Genomic DNA, 12,932 nt, shown 5'->3' on the forward strand with positions numbered 1-12,932 from the left:
AGCTAGAAGCTTAAGTTGGGCAGATAGCTAACATGTTGAATTAAAGAGAGGAAGGGAAATTGCCAAGTCAGTCCATTGCAAATCCTAAAAGGAAAACTTACAAGATTGATGAGACTAATCCTTCAAGTACTTGTCATGAGCAAGTTAATGCCATTGCCACACTTGGAAGTGGGAGAGTGATTGACAATAAGTTTGGGGAGAAAAGAGAGGAAGAGGCTGAAAATTCTAAGACTCCAAATCATTCAATTCATAATCCTAATGAGTCTTCTCCAAATCCATCCACTCTAATTCTTGAGACACCATATGAACGGAAAGCTCCATTCCCTTAATGTCTCAAGGAGCCTTCCTACTTTGACAAACAAGGGGAGAAAATTCAAGACATGATGGAGGTCTTCAAGTAAGTAAAAATAAATATCCCTCTCCTTGAAGCTATCGAACAAATCCCTTCCTATGCAAAATTTATGAAAGACTTTTTTTTTTTTAATAAGTAAAATTTTTTTTGAAAGACTTGTGCACCCAAAAGAGAAAATCAAAAAGCCACAGTCTTTAAGAAAGTTCGTCTTATCGAGCAAGTGACATAATTCAACATAACACTCCACCAAAGTACAAGGGCCCCGGTGCTCCTACTATTTCTTAGGTCATTGACAACAATGCTATTGAGAGAGCCTTCCTTGACTTTGGAGCTAGTGTTAATCTTCTTTCTTATTCGGTATATTTGCAATTAGGGTTGGGAGAACTCAAACCTATGTCGATTGTGCTTTAACTTACTGATCATTCTATGAAGCAACTGCGTGGGATCGTTGAAGATGTTCTCATACAAGTTGATAAGTTCTACTTTCCGGTAGGCTTCATCGTTCTTGACACAGAACCCGTTTATGATCCTAAGAGACACATACCCGTAATCCTTGGTCGTCCTTTCTTAGTCCCAACCAATGCTGCATTAACTATAGGACAGGGGCTATCAATATCTCTTTTGGGAACATCTTCAATGCCACTTCACAATCCTCTGATGATAATGAGTGTTTCTTCCTTGATTCGCTCTTAGTTCTTCCATCGAAAGAGCCTCTTCCATTGATCTTAAGTACTCCTCCTCTTTCTTCTTGTGAGTCCACTTGCAAACTTGAGCCTAAGCCGCTACCGAATAAGCTTAAGTATTCTTTCTTGGGTTCTTAATGGAACCACACCGGTTCCCATTGCTTCAAATTTCACAAGTACCCAAATGACTAATTTTGTGATGGGGGAGGTAGTTGAGTTGTTGGGTGCGGGATAGGGAGTAGCATTCCGTCTTATTAGAAACGTTAAACTTAGCATCCCATGGGGGTATCACGTCTCCTTTGTATTTGTAGGAATTAGGTTTTTGTTTTTGTTTTATTTTTATTTTGTTTTCATCTTATCTTAAAAAAAAAAAAAAAAAAAAAAAAAAAAAAAAAAAAAAAAAAAAAAAATTCATGACTCTTGGCTCTACATGCATGACATTGTGAGATGATTGATTATTTTTTCATATCTTTGTTCACTCTAACATGGTTGTGTTGCTTTCATTGACAAGTTCTTGCATTCAGGTTTGGGGGTACCACCTTACTTGATAATTGCCTATGCTTTGGACGGTTTGATTCTGATATTTATCATATCTATGGTAAAATTATTCTAATTCTTCTTCTATTTTTGTTTTCATTGTACATTGAGGACAATGTGCAGTTCAAGTTTCGGGGTAAGACAATAAAAATTGCAAGTTTGTTGATTAATTCTACACTTCTTGAAAAATTTGCAATTTCTGAATGGTAGAGTTGAGAGTATGTGGTTTTAGCAATGATTTTATGCCTATGAAGCTAGTTTGGTATACCAAGTTGATTTTTAATGGATTAGTACTTCATGTAGGTGGAATTGTTGCTAATTTTGGTATAAATTGAATTTTTTTTACATCATGTTTTCATATAGTGGTCCATATTATTGGTCTTTCACATTCTCATGATTTCTAACTTCGAGAGTACTTCACTTTGCACATGAGCACACTTGCATATATTTTATGGGTATAAAATTGAAGTCTTTTTATGCTTTGTAATTGACTGAGATGAGTTTGCAAATTTTGAAAATTTGAGGACTATGGCATAATGATAGGTTTGTATACAAAAATTAGACTGTTTTCTATTGAGTAATTGGGAATCTTACCTCATTAAGCATTGAGGATTCATGTCAAAAGGTGGAAAACTTAGGAAAAATGAAAGTTGAAGAGTTAGTTTGGATTCGTAGCTTAGTTACTTGAGTGATTAAGTCCTTTAGGGTGTCTTGACACCTAATGCTCTAAAATCGGCCGGTTTGGGAGTCCTTGACCTAAAGCTTGCTACATGGGTTTTCTAGAGAGCTTAAGGGATCTGAACATTACACCAGACTCTTGTTGAAAAAAAAAGAAAAAAAAAAAGAAAAGAAAAGAAAAGAAAAAATGCATACACGTGTTAGAATTGTTATTTATGCCTTGGGAATTGAAATTTGCAAAAATTACCAATGAATTGAAAGATGTTATAGAATATATATGAGCATGAATGGTAAGCAACATAGATGGATGTAAGTTCACTTTTTATAAGGATGCTAGAGTTCAGAATTATTTGATATGTGGATTTAAACTTTATGTGGGGACCATTTTTGTTATGCATGATGTTGAAGGTTCGAAATTGTCTTTGGGTAGTCATAATCTATATACTTGTTATAATTTTCTGTTTAATTATTGTTGCGATGCTTTACTATACTAAATAGGTGATAAATGAGCTAAGTGCATTAAATGCACGAAATTTGGATGTTTGTGGATATTATCTCTAGAAACCCTCGCGAGACTATAACTCGTCCACTAGGGATAACCTAGGGATTTAAAGGCTTGTTGCATATGCTAAATGCAATCATGATTCCCATGAAAGCGGATTTTATGTTTTTGTTTTCTTTTGATTTTTAGTTTAACTTTGTATTGCTAAGGGACTAGCAATATGTAAGTTTGGGGGTGTGATAAGTGATGAATCCTGCATATTTAAGCCCTCAAACGTGCATATGTTAATGTCTTAGTGATGTCTTTATATTGGTTTCTTATGTTTGTTTCCGTTTATTTGCTATTTGTAAGTCTTTACCCAAAGAGACGGGCAATCCATGGATTTATGCTTGGAATGGTATTCCTGATGCTTTTGGAGATGTTTGGGGCCTTTCGGGTCACTTCAGGACTCAACCGGGAAGATTTGATGAAGTTTTAGGCCCTAGAGGTCGAGCACTACTCTCTTGTGCTCGAGCACTGATGAAAAAAAATAAATAAATAAATAAAAAAAATAAAAAATAAAAACTAGGTGTTGGAAAAAGGCGCTTCGGAAATTGCAAATTAAAAAAAAACTAAGTGTTGAGTCAGTGCTTGAGCACTAGACCCCAGAGCTCGAGCATTGATGTTAGTGCTCGAGCCCTAACATCCTGGAAGTCATAAAAAGCTGTGAAAAAGTTGTAAAATCTCTCTTCTGTGTTCCTATATGGGCCCAATTGTTCCCAAAACTTGTAAAGTCCATCCAAGGGGGATTAAGACCTATTCCTCACTATAAAAGAAGATGAGAAGACACATTGAGGGCTCTCTCTTGGTTCTTAGACATTGCGGCGGCTTTTAGGGTTTTGAAGATTCCACTTGGGGTTCATGGAGATGGTTTTTACACTGTGATACCCCCTAATTTTGGAACACGGATTGATCAAGTCCGCGCACAAAATCAAGGGATATCAAAACAATTTAAGTATTTAACAAGCACAGAATACAAAGATGAATAATAAAGAATAAATAAACCGCTGAAGAAAACTAATAAATAAATATTACTTAATGATTCTCCAACAATTACAATTCGGAAATCCCATAACTCAAGGACCCCTTAAAACATTATCCAATAATCCAATACTATTTAAAAGTACACAAGATGAATAGACGAATGACAGTCTCCCAGCTGCGGATCCTCAACCTCGAGACTGGAACCTCTAATAACCTGAAAAATAAATCGTGGGTTAAACCCTACGAGCAAGTTCACTCTACCAGGCCTCTGAAAACCAATAAGCAGATCATCTCTGATCAAAACCAAACCTAATAAAGTTTTAACTTTAATAAAGCACGATATACATGTCTATATATAATTATATATACTATAATGATCACATCCATTAATAGGTTTATTAAATTTCCATACCTATTAAATAATTATTAAAATAATATTCATACCTAGACCAATCTACCATTTCATTTTATAAAAACTCCTTTGACCTTAATCCCATCCTAGTCAGTTGTTTAATCATTTAAATAACAAATTATAATAAAAGAAATACTCTATTTAATCCCAACCCGATAATGATTTTAATTGTTTAAATCACATATCAAAAATCCAAGTTTTGACAAATCATCCACGTCTTCCCCAATATTATTTTATTAATGTAAAATAATACACTAACCAGTAAGTACTAAACTATTCTCATTTAAGAATATCTAACCCTAATCCAATCCATACATACAACAACTATAGATGATATTTTAATCATCTAACACATAACAACGTAATTATGCTTTGACAAATCAACCATGCCATTGTAAATATTTTTATTTATATATTGGCAATTCAACCATGCCTCCATAAGTATATTTATTTATACATTGGCAATTCAACCATGCCTCCGTGTATATATATTTATACATTGGCAATTCAACCATGCCTCCACAGGTATATTTATTCATACATTTAATTAGCAATTCATCCATGCTTTCCATATATGTATTCTATTCATACAAATATTTAGGTAATATATTTAATCATTTGACAATTCATCCATGCCCACACTTTAACCATGAATTAACTTTAAAATTAACAATACGCTAAATCATACATAGCCATCACATGCATATTATACGCATATCATTAATTTAACAACCAGCCTATTAAGATATGCCAAATAAGAATGATAATATTAATCATCTTAAATGATTTATATATATATATACCTACACATATGTTATTTAATGTATTTATGTGTTTAACACCTTCTTTAATAATCCTTGATTATTTAAAATCAATATACATACATACATACATATATATATATATATTCATCCTTCCATACAACTCATAGACAAATTAAACTATATATACACATATATAAATAATTTTATATATATATATATATACACACACTTCCTTCCATAACAAATTATTAATTTATTATATTTACACAAATTAGTGCAACTAAATATGTCAGAAATAGTTTCCTTTAAATACTCCATATTGGTTTAAATAGTTTTCCGACACTTTCTTACTAAAACATAAATATATCCTAGTAGGATGGGAATCTGATAATGAAATTGGTACCATTGGAAAGAAGACGAAAAATCCTTGAATTTGAGCTCAAGAATGACCCAATTTCGATTTAAAATGACTAAGTTATGACCGTTTTAATTTCTAGTGTCGAATTAGGCCAACATAGTTTCCCACGCGCGCCCATGTGCTTACTATGCACTTGCACGCGCTGGATTCAAGCCTCCTTGTGTGCTGGTATTGGCTAAGCTCTTTCAGCTACCGTGAGCTCACCACACTGAATCCATCACTTCCTTTATGCCGCATCCAATGGTCATAAATGAGTGCGCAAATGAACACGCTCACACTAGATTATTTTCTATTAACTATAATAGATCTAAGGTCCAGATCAGCGAGTGCACCATCTTCTCATGGTCTGCAATACACCAAATAATACCATAGTTGACCAGACCACTTCTATGGTCCAGATACACATGCGCACCAAAGTTTTATGCGCCGCGATGCACCATATCAATTCACATAAGTTTAATTAATCAAATGGCCCTAATTGGCGTATACACCCTATTATCCTACACCGCGCCGCACTGGATCAATTCTTTATTGTGCCGCCGCTCCCAGTTACCGTGTGTGTGTATATATATATATATATATATATATATATATAATTATTTTCCTAACAAATAATAGGAAAATAAATCCTAATAAATTCCTAAAAATATCAGAAAAATTCCAGAAAATTACAGAACAATTCTAGAAAATAAAGAAACCATAATTAACTCTCTTGGGTCACAAATCCACCTATAGATTGATTTTAAAATATACATAACACCTATATATATCAATTAAAATCCAATAATCTAAAAATCAAATATAATAGTTTATACTTTTTAATTATTCCGATCTAACCATAATTTTTAAACAAATAAATTTAATTAAAGCCTTGATACTCAAGGTGAAATCCTTATGAGTTCTAAGAGGAAAGTTAGAGAAAACTCGCCTGAAGGTTTCGAAACAAAACCGACGCTTTAAGCTTTAATTATCTCTTCCAATTCCGACGTCCTCCTTTTCAGATCCGACCTCCTCCTTGTCAGCCCTTTTTCTTCCTCTCTCTCTGTCTGTTTTATTTTTCTAACGTGTAAAACCTTTAACCCTAAAGCCTTATGTGTATTTTTATACACCTTAAATTCCAAATCCTATTCCAACTAGTATTATGAATTAAAATAATAATCTTTAAATAATTTATATCTATAAACATATATATATATATAAATATATATTCCTTCCATAATTAACTCATTAGTTAATTAAATCATATATACTTATAAATATCAATAAATATATATCTATATATATATCTTTCCATAACAATTATTAATTAATTATATTTATATATAATTATATATATATATATATATATATATAATTGATACAAAAGTGATCATTTAAATAATTAAATAACCACGGACCTTCATTAATTAACCCAATAAGGTTTCATACAAGCCCAAGACCACATCTTTTGGTCCAACTTTCCTTAAGCCCAATCCAATTAATTTAAATAAATAAGATAATTAATTAAATACCGAAATTAAAATAACTAATTACATGAAGCACATAAACAAACGAAGAATTTACAACTAAGTCATATAATACCAATAAAATCAACACACCAATAATTCAATCAATAATCAACCACACAAACAATCAATCATCATACATAATCACGAAATATAACTTAATTAAAATAAGATAATTAATCTAGCACTCAATAAAATAAAATAAATCATTGAAAAATAAAATAAAATAATTAATCCTAATTAATAAATCTTTTAAAATTATCGGGGTATTATATTCTTCCCCCCTAACAAACGGAATTCCGTCCTCGGAATTCACAAATCCATGAAATAAAAACTTTGATTATTTAATTTCAAATTTCATTATTCCTTTTATCCGTGTGGAAATTAACCCATCGACACATATTCATTATTAGTAGACACATCACGTAATTAGCTAATTCCATATTTATATAATTGATAAATATTAGTACACACTAGAGACTCTCACTGGACTAAAGCAGTTTCAACCGGATAGTGGGTATCTCATGTAAAACGCACACAAAGGTGGTTACGAGTCCTCCTTCTACCAGAGCCCACACATCCTTAAACCCAGCTACCCATCTCAATCGGCAATATACACCTCCATCCTAACCACTGATCCTGAGACTCAAGCTTATATCATGGCCCATATATGTGTGTGTGTGTATATATATATATATATATATATATATATATATATATATATATATATATATATATAATCCATTATATCCACATAAAAGTAAACTATCCAACCATATTATTTCAATGGCATACCATCCAACTATTCCGTTGACCTGACACGAATAAGTAGGACTTAACGCTATGTTTAATCCGTTCCCTTATAAATATATAGGTAGGACTTAACTTCGTTGGTTAATCCGTCCCTGAAATGCCACCGTCCCATACCGGTGTATTAAACCATACAATTCATAAATAAATAGGTAGGACTTAACTATTCCGTTAATCCGTCCCTAAAATACCTCCATATTATTTTATTGGTGCATAAATCCATAAAACCCATACTTCAAAATTAGGGGAAGACTCAACGATTTACCAATACCTTCTAAATCGGTGTCTTACCATTTTCCTGATAAGACTCAATGATTTACCATTATGACACACTAACGGACCGAATATAGAATACAATGAATCCTAAACTTAAGCTCTAAGTAAAAGAGTACACAACGCGGAAGTCACACAACGAAAGACACCCTAGGGACACTTGAACCTGGAGTGCTCTGATACCAACTGTGATACCCCCTAATTTTGGAACACGGATTGATCAAGTCCGCGCACAAAATCAAGGGATATCAAAACAATTTAAGTATTTAACAAGCACAGAATACAAAGATGAATAATAAAGAATAAATAAACCGCTGAAGAAAACTAATAAATAAATATTACTTAATGATTCTCCAACAATTACAATTCGGAAATCCCATAACTCAAGGACCCCTTAAAACATTATCCAATAATCCAATACTATTTAAAAGTACACAAGATGAATAGACGAATGACAGTCTCCCAGCTGCGGATCCTCAACCTCGAGACTGGAACCTCTAATAACCTGAAAAATAAATCGTGGGTTAAACCCTACGAGCAAGTTCACTCTACTAGGCCTCTGAAAACCAATAAGCAGATCATCTCTGATCAAAACCAAACCTAATAAAGTTTTAACTTTAATAAAGCACGATATACATGTCTATATATAATTATATATACTATAATAATCACATCCATTAATAGGTTTATTAAATTTCCATACCTATTAAATAATTATTAAAATAATATTCATACCTAGACCAATCTACCATTTCATTTTATAAAAACTCCTTTGATCTTAATCCCATCCTAGTCAGTTGTTTAATCATTTAAATAACAAATTATAATAAAAGAAATACTCTATTTAATCCCAACCCGATAATGATTTTAATTGTTTAAATCACATATCAAAAATCCAAGTTTTGACAAATCATCCACGTCTTCCCCAATATTATTTTATTAATGTAAAATAATACACTAACCAGTAAGTACTAAACTATTCTCATTTAAGAATATCTAACCCTAATCCAATCCATACATACAACAACTATAGATGATATTTTAATCATCTAACACATAACAACGTAATTATGCTTTGGCAAATCAACCATGCCATTGTAAATATTTTTATTTATATATTGGCAATTCAACCATGCCTCCATAAGTATATTTATTTATACATTGGCAATTCAACCATGCCTCCGTGTATGTATATTTATACATTGGCAATTCAACCATGCCTCCACAGGTATATTTATTCATACATTTAATTAGCAATTCATCCATGCTTTCCATATATGTATTCTATTCATACAAATATTTAGGTAATATATTTAATCATTTGACAATTCATCCATGCCCACACTTTAACCATGAATTAACTTTAAAATTAACAATACACTAAATCATACATAGCCATCACATGCATATTATACGCATATCATTAATTTAACAACCAGCCTATTAAGATATGCCAAATAAGAATGATAATATTAATCATCTTAAATGATTTATATATATATATACCTACACATATGTTATTTAATGTATTTATGTGTTTAACACCTTCTTTAATAATCCTTGATTATTTAAAATCAATATACATACATACATACATATATATATATTCATCCTTCCATACAACTCATAGACAAATTAAACTATATATACACATATATAAATAATTATATATATATATATATATACACACACTTCCTTCCATAACAAATTATTAATTTATTATATTTACACAAATTAGTGCAACTAAATATGTCAGAAATAGTTTCCTTTAAATACTCCATATTGGTTTAAATAGTTTTCCGACACTTTCTCACTAAAACATAAATATATCCTAGTAGGATGGGAATCTGATAATGAAATTGGTACCATTGGAAAGAAGACGAAAAATCCTTGAATTTGAGCTCAAGAATGACCCAATTTCGATTTAAAATGACTAAGTTATGACTGTTTTAATTTCTAGTGTCGAATTAGGCCAACATAGTTTCCCACGCGCGCCCACGTGCTTACTATGCACTTGCACGCGCTGGATTCAAGCCTCCTTGTGTGCTGGTATTGGCTAAGCTCTTTCAGCTACCGTGAGCTCACCACACTGAATCCATCACTTCCTTTATGCCGCATCCAATGGTCATAAATGAGTGCGCAAATGAACACGCTCACACTAGATTATTTTCTATTAACTATAATAGATCTAAGGTCCAGATCAGCGAGTGCACCATCTTCTCATGGTCTGCAATACACCAAATAATCCCATAGTTGACCAGACCACTTCTATGGTCCAGATACACATGCGCACCAAAGTTTTATGCGCCGCGATGCACCATATCAATTCACATAAGTTTAATTAATCAAATGGCCCTAATTGGCGTATACACCCTATTATCCTACACCGCGCCGCACTGGATCAATTCTTTATTGTGCCGCCGCTCCCAGTTACCGTGTGTGTGTATATATATATATATATATATATATATATATATATATATATATATATAATTATTTTCCTAACAAATAATAGGAAAATAAATCCTAATAAATTCCTAAAAATATCAGAAAAATTCCAGAAAATTACAGAACAATTCTAGAAAATAAAGAAACCATAATTAACTCTCTTGGGTCACAAATCCACCTATAGATTGATTTTAAAATATACATAACACCTATATATATCAATTAAAATCCAATAATCTAAAAATCAAATATAATAGTTTATACTTTTTAATTATTCCGATCTAACCATAATTTTTAAACAAATAAATTTAATTAAAACCTTGATACTCAAGGTGAAATCCTTATGAGTTCTAAGAGGAAAGTTAGAGAAAACTCGCCTGAAGGTTTCGAAACAAAACCGACGCTTTAAGCTTTAATTATCTCTTCCAATTCCGACGTCCTCCTTTTCAGATCCGACCTCCTCCTTGTCAGCCCTTTTTCTTCCTCTCTCTCTGTCTGTTTTATTTTTCTAACGTGTAAAACCTTTAACCCTAAAGCCTTATGTGTATTTTTATACACCTTAAATTCCAAATCCTATTCCAACTAGTATTATGAATTAAAATAATAATCTTTAAATAATTTATATCTATAAACATATATATATATATAAATATATATTCCTTCCATAATTAACTCATTAGTTAATTAAATCATATATACTTATAAATATCAATAAATATATATCTATATATATATCTTTCCATAACAATTATTAATTAATTATATTTATATATATATATATATATATATATATATATATATATATATATATAATTGATACAAAAGTGATCATTTAAATAATTAAATAACCACGGACCTTCATTAATTAACCCAATAAGGTTTCATACAAGCCCAAGACCACATCTTTTGGTCCAACTTTCCTTAAGCCCAATCCAATTAATTTAAATAAATAAGATAATTAATTAAATACCGAAATTAAAATAACTAATTACATGAAGCACATAAACAAACAAGAATTTACAACTAAGTCATATAATACCAATAAAATCAACACACCAATAATTCAATCAATAATCAACCACACAAACAATCAATCATCATACATAATCACGAAATATAACTTAATTAAAATAAGATAATTAATCTAGCACTCAATAAAATAAAATAAATCATTGAAAAATAAAATAAAATAATTAATCCTAATTAATAAATCTTTTAAAATTATCGGGGTATTACATACACCAACAATGATGATATTTTTCCTCTCCATGAGTAGCTAAATCATTCCTTAGGGAATTGATGCAACCCTAGTCTGAGTAACATGGTTTGATTGTTCTTAACTTTAGGAATTTTTATATGTATATTGATTGCATGATTTTGAGCAGTTGACTTAGTTGTACTAAGCAGTTTGGTTCTAATGAATAAAATTAGCTTTAATGAAATTAATATATTATCTTAGAATTAATCTTGTTTTAATTCAATTCAACTCTTCTATTGTGAGAGATTGCCGGCTAAGGGCTTCTCTTAATGATAAAAGTGGTTATCATGCAATGGTGCCTATACGATTATATGAATGAATGTTTTGATAATTCATACCTTGGGAAGACAAGTTGTACTGTATGGTAAATTAGAGTAGTTAGGTAAATAATTCGTGCCAGCCGAAAATGAGTTATGGCTTAGTGTTTATTCATGTATATCTTTTTAATCGAATTAAAGTGTAATTGTAGCCACTTAATTCCCGAATATGCGTAAGTGTGAATTTTCCCGTAGTTAAAGCAATTAACCATGTTATAAGGCTAGCAGTGAAGTTAATCCCAATGTTCTTCTCACTTTGATCTCATCCATTGTTAATTTAGTTTATTTTTCAGTTTTATTACAATTTAGAAATAGAAAACATCAAAATTCTCTTTCTTGAATCTAATAAGGATTAATTTTAAACTTGAAAATACCAACATGGTCCTTGAGATTCGACACCCTCAACATAGCCCCTACAAGGATTAATTTTAAACTTAAAAATACCAACATGGTCCTTGAGGTTCGACACCCTCAACATGGCCCCTACAAGGATTTGTTCTATTATGAGTCGTTTTTATCATTGATAATTCACACATCACTAAAAAAAAAAAAAAAAAATCCTATAGAGTTCGTTACATGTATACAAAAGAGACTAACCTTTCCTTTTGAAAAATTACTATTTTAAATTTCTTTTTCAATCACACCTTTTCTATTCCCAATTTCCCATTCATATCATCCACCCATGGTATTGATTTTGTAACAATTTGTGTTTTCCTGTTTTTTTCCCTTCATATTTGAACCTTACATCTTTTAAATTATAATTTTTTATTTTGTTGTAAATGAATGTATAGTTTAATAATTTTTGTGTTCCTTGTAGGCGGTAAAACAAAGCCTTTGAAGCAGCGTAATGTTGACGAGTACGAGGTATAATAAACAATATTGTTGATTTTTTAATCATATTTTTTTATTACTTATTGTTTAATAAACAATGTGTGTGTGTGTTTTTTTTTTT

This window comes from Cornus florida, unplaced genomic scaffold (assembly GCF_030987335.1).
Source record: "Cornus florida cultivar Cherokee Brave unplaced genomic scaffold, ASM3098733v1 CherokeeBrave_3.0.0_Hap2_Chr04, whole genome shotgun sequence".
NCBI lineage: Eukaryota > Viridiplantae > Streptophyta > Magnoliopsida > Cornales > Cornaceae > Cornus > Cornus florida.